At 47.4% G+C, this 11,948-nt stretch overlaps 1 pseudogene; it reads right to left on the bottom strand.

The window, feature by feature from the left end:
- Positions 1 to 9,142: 9,142 nt before the first annotated feature.
- LOC119940026 lies at positions 9,143 to 11,300 on the bottom strand (annotated as a pseudogene).
- Positions 11,301 to 11,948: the final 648 nt, after the last annotated feature.

Raw genomic sequence — 11,948 nt, 5'->3', positions numbered from 1 at the left:
TGATTAATTTATTTACTCTTTGGCTGATGACTGCACCGAAAGAACATTCAGATCTATTACCTGCAGAACGACAGGTGGAGAAAAGGGAAAATCCTTCTCGTGTCAATCGAGGACCACACAATTTTCCCACTCTTTCTGATGGCTTTCTCGGGACTTTGACTCGGCATGCAGAGACAGAAGAGAATTTTGTGGTTCAGACTAGTTCCACCTCAGACATACAGAATGCACACGGCACGGGGGTAGCAGAGTTCATTTTCGTGGGGCTCACCAATGACCCCCAGCCTCAGGCTCCGCTCTTCTTCGTCCTCTTTCTCACCTACGCCTTAAGCATCACCGGGGATCTGACCATCGTCACCCTCACCTTGCAGGACACCCGCCTCCGCACCCCCATGTACTTCTTCCTGTGCAGTTTTTCCTTGCTGGAGATCGCTTTCACATCTGCCTGCATTCTCTACCTCACCAAACCAAAATCTCAGCGTGGTGGGTGGGGTTTTGGGGGGAATCTCTCCCACGATCTTCCAGGGGAGAACTCCCCATCCGTTTTTCCCAGAAATCATCCAGTACCCTGGGAAGCTCTACCGGCTGATGCATTCGGGGCCATATCCCCGCTGTCAGGATCATCAGGGTGGACGTTGGTTTGTCCCGATGAAGGAGTTCTACTCACTGAGCAGGGAGACGAGGGACTCTGAAAGTCGAGGGTCAGGCTGGTTTTATCCACTCTGTTGGCAATGGACTCTGGGGAAACAGTGGCCAGGAGCCACAGCTGATCTGAGGGAAGACATGCTCAGGAGCACTAATGAATCTACGCCGTTAACCATGATGGCAAAAAACAGAGCCTGGGGCCCTTGGGAAACAGAATGGAAAGCAGAAACAGATGCTCAGAGCACAAAGCCGAGGCGAGGGGTGCTGGGACTCAGCCTGGAGACTCCTGGATAAGTTCCTCCCCAGGGAGGAGCAGAGACACTGGGTTTATCCTGGGATAGGGGGCGGGGAGAGGGAAGCATCCGAGAGCCCAAATAATCCTCAGCAAAGTATACAGGAAAATGTACATATTTTCCCTCCTTTCCAATTTCTTCCATTTGTTCCAAAGTGACTGTCTGATCTGGGCCAGAATTTTGGGCTACACCTAGCACTCCCTTTCCGCGGTATTATCTAGAGTATCACGAGAACATCTTCTTGTTGCTTTCTTGAATATCACTGGAGTATTTCTGTCCCTCTGATTCCACACTATCCAGTGCTGGATCTAGAAGCAGGGGACGTGGGAATTGTCCAAGGCGCTGAAATATATGGCTTGAGAGACAGAAGACACAGATGTCCACCTCTATCGAACCATCGTTTTTATGGAGCACGTACTGTGACCAGAACACTGTACTAAGGGCTTGGGAGAGTGCAACACAACAATATAACAGGCACATGCCTTGCTCACAATGAGTTTACAGTCTAGAGGGGGAGATGGACATTAATATAAATAAAATCCAGACATATACATACTTGCTGCACTATAATGCTTGGCGGGGCGTGGTGAATAAAAAGAGCAAGTCGGGGTGGCGCAGAAGGGAGGGGAGAAAGAGGAAATAAGGGTTTAGTCAAGGAAAGCCCTTTGTATGAGATATGCCTTCACTAAGGCTTTGAAGGTTGGAAGAGTAATTTTCTGTCGATTATGAAAAAGGAAGGTGTTTCAGGCCAGAGGCAGGACATGGACGAGAGGTTAGTGGTGAGATAGGCGAGATTGAAATACAGTAAGTACGTTGGCATTAAAGAAGCAAAGTGTGTGGACTGGGTTGTTGTAAGAGAGCAATAGGGTGAGACATATATTCATATATACACAGACATACATTCTTTTCTTTCCCTTCCACACTCCCTACTGCTTTTTCCATGATCTCTGGATGACTGGAGAAAGAGAGAGTCATCGCTGCCCCGGATCGTTCATTACATAGAATCAGCTCTTATTACACCCAGCAGCCCACATGTTTGAAGACAGGAAGGAGATATTAAAAATAGATACAGTAATTACATTTGTTTTTTTCTCAAAGCTGAGTTCACTTTTCCTGTGAAGAGCATTGATATCATCATTCTCTTCGCAGAGCAGTCACTCTTTCCTGTTACAGAAACGAAGAAGGCAGCACTGTTCCATCAAGGCAGAATCACGAATTCTGCTAACACCATCTGAGATCATCGCTTGGCACTGATCAGGATTAACCTCTTCCCTCCACTTTATGCAGTGAGCTCCATGTGGGACAGGGAACTTATAAACTTGTATCTGCCCCAGTGCTTAGAACAGTGCCTTTTAGATTTATTAATGACTCTCTCCCTCTCCATACTGTAAGCTGGTATTGGGCAGGGAATGTGTCTGTTTATTGTTGTATTGTACTCTCCCAAGCACTTAGTACAGTGCTGTGCGCTAAAATGTTAAATAAATAAGTGCTAAATAAATATGATCAACTGACTGACTACTTCACCCATAGTAAGTGCTTATCCAATGCCATAAGAAAAGAGATAGATTACACTCGGAAGGTCCTAGAGGTTACTTAACCCATTTTACCCTTATCTGGGATCCATCATGGTGGAGGTGGAGATTGAAAAATAGTTTGGAGGAGAAGGAGTTATCTTGGCTGACATAGATGAAAAAGACAGTCGATTGCCTAGGTATTTTTTCCCAGCTGTGTCACGGCTCTTTTGATCACTTAGGGCCAGTCATTCAAATACGAATCATAGTCACACTCACAAAACTTACAAGTACACGACTAAAAAAGAAGAAAAGCACAAGGTAGTAAAAGTCGCTAATGGGACATCCCAACAAGGAAAGAGAGCTATCAATGCAGGAAGGTTTCCTGGAGGAAGTAGCATTTGGCTCTGAAGGAGGGTTCTGATGTGATCTGGCTGAGGGAAGAGGGCAGAGTGTTTCCAGAAGAGACAAGGGAGTGGCCTATGGAATACTGCAGGATCGCCAGCGAGGTACATTTGGAAAGTTTGCTTGGGATAAGCAACGACCAGAGTCTAGGTACTGTGCCTCATTCTCGCCTGCCCCGCCGTCGACCCCCGGCCCATGTCATCCCCCTGGCCTGGAATGCCTTCCCTCCCAACATCCGGCAAGCTAGCTCTCTTCCATCTGGATGTCTGCCCACCACCTAAAACTCAACATTTCCAAGACTGAATTCCTTGTCTTCCCTCCCAAACCCTGCCCTCTCCCTGACTTTCCCATCTCTGTTGACGGCACTACCATCCTTTCCCGTCTCACAAGCCCGCAACCTTGGTGTCATCCTCGACTCCGCTCTCTCATTCACCCCTCACATCCAAGCCGTCACCAAAACCTGCCGGTCTCAGCTTCGCAACATTGCCAAGATCCGCCCTTTCCTCTCCATCCATACCGCTACCCAGCTCGTTCAAGCTCTCATCCTATCCCGTCTGGGCTACTGAATCAACCTTCTCTCTGATCTCCCATCCTTCTGTCTCTCCCCACTTCAATCCATACTTCATGCTGCTGCCCGGATTGACTTTGTCCAGAAACGCTCTGGGCATGTTACTCCCCTCCTCAAAAATCTCCAGTGGCTACCAATCAATCTGCACATGAGGCAGAAACTCCTCACCCTGAGTTTCGAGGCTCTCCATAACCTCGTCCCCTCCTATCTCACCTCCCTTCTCTCCTTCTACAGCCCACCCCGCACCCTCCGCTCCTCTGCTGCTAATCTCCTCACCGTACCTCGTTCTCACCTGTCCCACCATCGACCCCCGGCCCATGTCATCCCACGGGTCTGGAATGCCCTCCCTCTGCCCATCCATCAAGCTAGCTCTCTTCCTCCCTTCAAGGCCCTACTGAGAGCTCACCTCCTCCAGGAGGCCTTTCCAGACTGAGCCCCTTCCTTCCTCTCCCCCTCGTCCCCCTCTCCATCCCCCGCATCTTACCTCCTTCCGTTCCCCACAGCACCAGTATATATGCATATATGTTTGTACATATTTATTACTCTAGTTATTTATTCATTTATTTTACTTGTACATATCTATTCTATTTATTTTATTTTGTTAGTATGTTTGGTTTTGTTCTCTGTCTCCCCCTTTTAGACCGTGAGTCCACTGTTGGGTAGGGACTGTCTCTATATGTTGCCAACGTGTACTTCCCAAGCGCTTAGTACAGTGCTCTGCACACAGTAAGTGCTCAATAAATACGATTGATTGATTGATTGATTGATTCCTCCCTTCAAGGCCCTCCTGAGAGCTCACCTCTTCCACGAGGCCTTCCCAGACTGAGCCCCCTCCTTCCTCTCCCCCTCCTCCTCCTCTACATCCCCCCCCGCCTTACCTTCTTCCCTTCCCGACAACACCTGTATTTATGTATATATGTTTGTACGTATTTATTACTCTATTTATTTATTTACTTTACTTGTATATATTTACTCTATTTTATTTTGTTAATATGTTTTGTTTTGTTCTCTGTCTCCCACTTCTAGACTGTGAGCCCACTGTTTGGTAGGGACCGTCTCTATATGTTGCCAACTTGTACTTCCCAAGAGCCTAGTACAGTGCTCTGCACACAGTAAGCACTCAATAAATACGATTGATTGATTGATTTTTTCTACTTCTGCTACTACTACTGTTGCTTTGCTATTATTACTTTCATTGCTGCTCCAATTATCAATCAATCAATCAATCAATCACTCAGCCAATGGTATTTATTGAACACTTTCTGTGTGCAAAGCACTGTACAATATGCTTGGGAGGGTAGAGTAGGTAGTCAGGATCCTTGCCTTTAGGATCCTTCCTTTTAAGGAACTTACAGTCTAAAGAGGGAGACAGAAGCTAACATAAATTACAGATGGTTATGCATATGAGTGCTGTGGCACTGAAAGAGGGATGAATATCAAAGTGCTTATGGTGTCCAGTTCCATGGCCGTAGGTAACACGGAAGGGTGGGCTTAGTCAGGGAAGGTTTGTTTGAGAAGATATGATTTAGTAGGCCTTTGAAGGCACAGCATCTCCAAGAGGCCTTCCCTGACTAAGCCCTCCTTTCCTCTTCTCCCAGTCCTTTCTGCTTCGCCCTGACTTGCTCCCTTTATTCATCCCCATCCCGGCCCCACAGCATTCATGTACGGATCAGTAATTTATTTATTTATATCGGAGTTGCCTCCCGCTCTAGACTGTAAACTTTTCTGTGGGCAGGGAATGTGTCGGTTCATTTTTACACTGTACTCTCTCAAGAGCTTAATACAGGGCTCTGCTCACAGGAAGATCTCCTTAAATAAGATTGAATGAATGAATGAATGAATGAAGTGGAGGTATTGGTGGCCTATTAGATATGAATGGGGAGGGAATTCCAAGCCAGAGGGAGGATGTGGACAAGGAGTCTGTGGTGATAAAGAAGGGACTGAGGTACAATGAATAGGCTGGTATTAAAGAAGCTAAGTGTGTCAGTTTGGTTGCAGTATAAAATGAGGAAGGTAAGGTAGAAGGGGGAGAGTGGATTGAGTACCTTAAAGCCTGTAGTTAGTTTTTTCTATTTGATTCACAGATAGATGGCCAACAATTGGAGGTTTCCGAGGAGAAGGGAGATATGGACTGAGCCTTTTTTTTCAAGAAAAATGATCCGGGAAGCAGAGTGAAGTATGGACTGAAGATGGGATAGGCAGGGAATCACTATTACTACTACTACTACTACTACTACTACTACTACTACTACTACTACTACTACTATTTATTTATTTATTTATTCAGTAATTCATTCATTCATTCGTTCGATCGTATTTATTGAGTGCTTACTGTATGCAGAGCACTGTACTAAGCGCTTGGAAAAGTACAGTACAACAATAAAGAGTGACAATCCCTGCCCCAAATGAATTCGCAGTCTGGGTTAGGGGGGAAACAGACATCAATACAAATAAAAAGAAATCAATACAGAAAAATAAAATTATCAATATATACATAAGTGCTGTGGGGCTAGGATGGGGGGGAAGAGCAAGGAGAACAAGTCATGGCGACATGGAAGGGAATGGAAGATGAGGAAAAGTGGAACTTGGTCTGGGAAGGCCTCTTGAAGAAGATGTGTCTTCAGTAAGATTTTGAAGAGGTGGGGGGAGAGTAATTGTTTGGAGGATTGGAGAAGGGAGGGCGTTCCAAGCCAGAGGCAGGATGTAGGCTAGGGGTCAGCGGCGATGCAGGCAGGATTATAGCACAGTGAGAAGGTTAGCACTGGAGGAGACAAGTGTGCGGGCTGGATTGTAAAGGAGAGAAGTGAGATGAGGTAGGAGGGGGCGAGGTGATGGAGTGTTTTAAAGCCAGTGGATAATTTTTGTTTGATACGTAGGTGGATGGGCAACCACTGGACATTTTTAAGGAGAGGAGTGACGTGTCCAGAACGTTTTGGTAGAAAACTGACCCGGGCAGCAGAGTGAAGTATGGACTGTAGTGGGGAGAGATAGGAGGCTGGAGGTCATCATGGAGAGACTGATACTGTAGTCCAGACAGGATAGGATGAGTGATTGTATTAACGTGGTAGCAGTATGGATGGAGACGAAAGGGCGGATTTTAGCGATGTTGTGAAGGTGAGACCTCAGGGTTTCGTGACAGATTGAATTTGTAGGTTGAATGAGAGCGAGGAGGCAAGGATAAGGCCAAGGTAACGGGCTTGTGAGACTGGAAGGATGGTGGTGCTATCTACAATGATGGGAAAGTACTATTCATTCATTCAATCGTATTGATTGAGCGCTTACTGTGTGCAGAGCACTGTAATAAGCGCTTGGAAAGGGCAATTCGGCCACAGATAGAGACAATCCCTACCCAACACCAGGCTCGCAGTCTAGAAGGGGGAGACAGGCAACAAAACAAAAGAAGTAGACAAGCGTCATTACCATCAAAATAGATTAATAGAATTATAGATATATACACTTTATTAAGATAAATAGTGTAATAAATATGTACAAATATACACAAGTGCTTCAGGGAGGGCGAGGGAATGAGGGAGATGGGGAGGGGAGAAGGAGCAAAGCTAAAGGGGGGCTCAGTCTGGGTAGGCCTCCTGGAGGAGCTGAGCTCTTAGTAGGGCTTTGAAGGGAGGAAGAGAACTAGTTTGGCGGATTGGTGGAGAGAGGGCATTCCAGATAAGGGGTAAGACGTGGGCCAGGGATAGGCAGCAGGACAAGCGAAAACAAGGCACAGTGAGGAGGTTAGCGGCAGAGAAGCAGAGTGTTGGGATGGGCTGTAGAAGAAGAGAAAGGAAGTGAGGTAGGAGGGTATAAGGTGATGGAGAGCTTTGAAGCCAATAGTGAGATGTTTTTGCTTCATGCGAAGGTTGATAGGCAGCCATTGGAAATTTTTGAGGAGAGAAGCGACAGGCCCAGAGCGTTTCTGTAGAAACATAATCCAGGCAGCAGAGTGAAATATAGACTGAACTGAGGAGAGACAGGAGGATGGGAGATCAGAAAGGAGGCTGATGCAGTAATCCAGTCGGGATAAAATGAGAGATTGTATCAACAAGGTAGCAGTTTGGATGGAGAGGAAAGGGCGGATCGTGGCGATGTTATGAAGGTGAGACCCGAAGGTTTTGGTGACAGATTGGATGTGTGGTGTGAATAATAATAATAATAATAATAATAATAATAATAATAATAATAATAATAATAGCATTTGTTAAGCGCTTACTATGTGCAAAGCACTGTTCTAAGCGCTGGGGAAGTTACAAGGTGATCAGGTTGTCCCATGGGGTTCTCACAGTCTTCATCCCCATTTTACAGATGAGGTAACTGAGGCACAGAGAAGTTAAGTGACTTGCCTAAAGACACACAGCAGACAAATGGATGAGGCAGGATTTGAACCCATGACCTCTGACTCCAAAGCCCATGATCTTTCCACTGATCCATGCTGCTTCTCGGTATAATGAGAGAGTGAAGTCAATGATGACACCAAGATTGCGGAGTTGTGAGACGGGAAGGATGGTATTGCCGTCCACAGTGACAGGAAAGTCAGGGAGAGGACAGGATTTGGGAAGGAAGATAAGGAGTTTAGTCTTGGACATGTTGAGCTTTAGGTGGCGGGCGGGCATCCAGGAGGAAATGTTCTGTAGGCAGGAGGAGATACGAGCGTGGAGAAAGGGAGAGAGAACCGGGGAGGAGATGTAGATTTGGGTTTCATCTGCATAGAGATGATAGTTGAAGCCGTGGGAGAGAATGAGTTAACCAAGGGAGTGAGTATTAATGGAGAACAGAAGGGGACCAAGAACTGAACCTTTAGGAACCCCTACAGTTAGGGGATGGGATGGGGAGGAGGAGCCCACGAAGGAGACTGAGAATGTACGGCCAGAGAGATAAGAGGAGAACCTGTAGAGTACGGAGTCCGTGAAGCCAAGGGCGGATAAAGTGTTGCTGAGAAGGGGATGGTCCACAGTGTCAACGGCAGCTGAGAGGTCTAAGAGGATTAGGATAGAGTAGGAGCCATTGGATTTGGCAAGAAGGAGGACATGGTGACTTTTGAGAGGGCTGTTTCGGTGGAGTGGAGGGGACGAAAGCCAGATTGGATGAGGTCTAGGAGAGAGTTGAAGCTGAGGAATTCGAGGCAGCGAGTGTAGACGACTCGCTCTAGGAGTTTGGAAAGGAAGGGTAGGCGGGAGATAGGGCGATAATTGGAGGGGCAGTTAGGTCAAGAGAGGGTTTTTTCAAATGGAAGAGACATAGGCATGTTCGAAGGCAGAAGGGAAGAAGCCATTGGAGAGTGAACAGTTGAAGACGGACGTTGAGGAGGGGAGGAGAGAAGGGGGATGAGATGAGATGAGAGGGAATGGGGTCCGAAGTACAGGTGGATGGGGTGGCACTTGAGAGGAGGGAGGAGATTACTACTACTATTCTGAACTCCATGCGGATCAGAGACTGTCCAACCTTATTTGCTTGTATCTACGCCAGGACTTAGGACAGTACATGACACACAGTAAGCACTTAGCAAATACCACAATTATTATTCTCCTACTCATACGATCACAACTAGCTCTAACGTTGTTGCTGAAAAGGATGGGGCAGGTCTAATGGACAAAGTCGTGGGTGGCTAAGACATGGGAGTGGAAACAGAAAAAGAGGTTGAGGAATGAAAACCTGAGGGGGACGTTGTAAGTCCGTCCTCACTAAGGAAAGCTGTGGCCATAAAATTTCATTTTTGTGTTACAGAATCACAAACAAGTGTCCAAAGCCTCTTGTTTCTTCTTAAAGAAAGTCACCTTCTTGGCTAGGTCCTTGATGACCTGCTTCACCTGCTGATTTCGTAGGGTGTAGATAAAGGGGTTCAGCATGGGGGCCACGGAGGTGTTTAGCACCGCCACCCTCTTGTTGAAGTCTAAACCTTCCTTGGGGGATGGCTTGATGTCTATGAATATGCAGCTGCCATAAGAGAGGAAGATGACGATCATGCGGGAGGAGCAGGTGGAAAAGGCTTTTTCTCTTTGCTGGGTAGAGGGCAGTCTCAGGATGGTGCGAGAGATGGCCGTTTAGGACATGGCGACCAATGCCAGAATGACCAGGAGTGTCCCTAAAGCTAATATAAGATTCATCTGCTCTAATAATTGCGTATCGGTGCAAGAGATTTCCAGCATGGTCGCAGTGACGTTCGAGTCACAGACGTCTAGCTGGAGACCCAGGATGAGGCCCGGAAAGATGATCAGGAAGCCGACCAGCCAGGAGCCGAGGACCAGCATGGTGCTGACTCTCTGGCTCATGATGGTCAAGTATTGTAGTGGCCGGCAGATGGCGACATAGCAATCGTAGGACATGGCAGCCAGCAGGAAGAACTCTGTCACCCCCAGGAAGATGAAGGAGAACACCTGAATGAAACAAGCATTATTGGAAATGGTCCTGTCTCCGGTCGAAATGCCCACCAGCAGTTTGGGAATGGTGACTGATGTAAACGAAATTTCTAGGAAGGAGAAATTCTGGAGGAAGAAATACATTGGTTTGTGGAGGTGGGAGTCCAGTAGGGTGAGGGTGAGGATGGTCAGGTTACCAATCAATCAATCAATCAATCAATCGCATTTATTGAGCCCTTACTGTGTGCAGAGCACTGTACTAACCGCTTGGGAAGTACAAGTTGGCAACATATAGAGACAGTCCCTACCCAACAGTGGGCTTACAGTCTAAAATGGGGAGACAGAGAACAAAACCAAACGTACTAACACAATAAAATAAATAGAAGAGATACGTACAAGTAAAATAAATAAATAAAGTAATAAATGTGTACAAACATATATACGTATATACAGGTGCTGTGGGGAAGGGAAGGAGGTAAGATGAGGGGGATGGAGAGGGGGACGAAGGGGAGAGGAAGAAGGGGCTCAGTCTGAGAAGGCCTCCTGGAGGAGGTGGGCTCTTAGTAGGGCCTTGAAGGGAGGAAGAGAGCTAGCTTGGCGGATGGGCAGAGGGAGGGCATTCCAGGCCCGGGGAATGACATGGGCCGGGGGTCGATGGCGGGACAGGCGAGAACGAGGCACGGTGAGGAGATTAGAGGCAGGGGAGTGGAGGGTGCGGGGTGGGCTGTAGAAGGAGAGAAGGGAGGTGAGGTAGGAGGGGGCGAGGTGATGGAGAGCCTTGAAGCCGAGGGTGAGGAGTTTCTGCTTTATGCGCAGATTGATTGGTAGCCACTGGAGAATTTTGAGGAGGGGAGTAACATGCCCAGAGCCTTTCTGGACAAAGTCAATCCGGGCAGCAGCATGAAATATGGATTGGAGTGGGGAGAGACAGGAAGATGGGAGATCAGAGAGAAGGCTGATACAGTAGTCCAGACGGGATAGGATGAGAGCTTGAACGAGCAGGGTAGCGGTTTGGATGGAGAGGAAAGGGCGGATATTGGCAATGTTGCGGAGCTGAGACCGGCAGGTTTTGGTGACGGCTTGGATGTGAGGGGTGAATGAGAGAGCGGAGTCGAGGATGACACCAAGGTTGCGGGCTTGTGAGACGGGAAGGATGGTAGTGCCGTCAACAGAGATGGGAAAGTAAGGAAGAGGGCAGGGTTTGGGAGGGAAGACAAGGAGTTCATTCTTGGACATGTTGAGTTTTAGGTGGCGGGCAGACATCCAGATGGAGATGTCCTGAAGGCAGGAGGAGATGCGAGCCTGGAAAGAGGGGGAGAGAGCAGGGGCAGAGATGTAGATCTGGGTGTCATCAGCGTAGAGATGATAGTTGAAGCCGTGGGAGCGAATGAGGTCACCAAGGGAGTGATGCTTACCAGTGATGCTTAACAGGTAACTGAGTAGCAGGAATAAAGATGACAATCTTCCAGTCAGGATTGTCCGTCAGCCCTAGGAGGATGAACTCGGTCACTGAGGTCTGATTTCTCATTGCTGACTCTGGATTTCCTCCGGGGTCACACCTGAGGATGAGAGAGGAAGGAGAACTAAAGTTAGTCACGGAATCTTTCTGCTTATTGTTATATTTTACTCTCCCAAGCGCTTAGCACAGCACTTTGCAAACAGTAAACGCTCAATAAATACGATTTAATGAAGAGAGAGGCTGAAAAAGGAAACTCAAAGAAAACAGTTGGAATGCTCTCCTTCTCTTATTGGACCGAATCATTATCATCACCCTGGCTGTCTTTATTAAAGCAATCCTCACTGGTTTATTGGGCACCTTGTCTGTACACAACGCTCTCATAGGCTCTTAGGAAAGCAAAATCAATCAATCAGTGGTATTTCTTGAGTGCTTACTGCATACAAAGCACAGCAATAGAGTACAGATCCCGCCTGAGGGGAGTTTACAATCTAATGGGAGAGATCAGCAGAAAACTTAGCTATCGAGGAATGCACTCGGATTTTTGAGCCCAGGGACAGGGGAGGTCATCAGTCCCGTCAGCCAACTCCAGGCAGAACTGGGGCTAGAACCCCAGGTATCCCAGAGCTGAGAACGATCAAATGGACCCCTAGCAGGGCTCCAGGCCAGGACCTGCCTGGTGAAAAGGAGACAGTCGCCAAGGCCAACAAATCACGTGAG

Source organism: Tachyglossus aculeatus, chromosome 18, assembly GCF_015852505.1.
Source record: "Tachyglossus aculeatus isolate mTacAcu1 chromosome 18, mTacAcu1.pri, whole genome shotgun sequence".
NCBI lineage: Eukaryota > Metazoa > Chordata > Mammalia > Monotremata > Tachyglossidae > Tachyglossus > Tachyglossus aculeatus.
The sequence above is the reverse complement of the archived record's forward strand: the minus strand, read 5'-3'. Positions and strand labels throughout refer to the sequence as shown.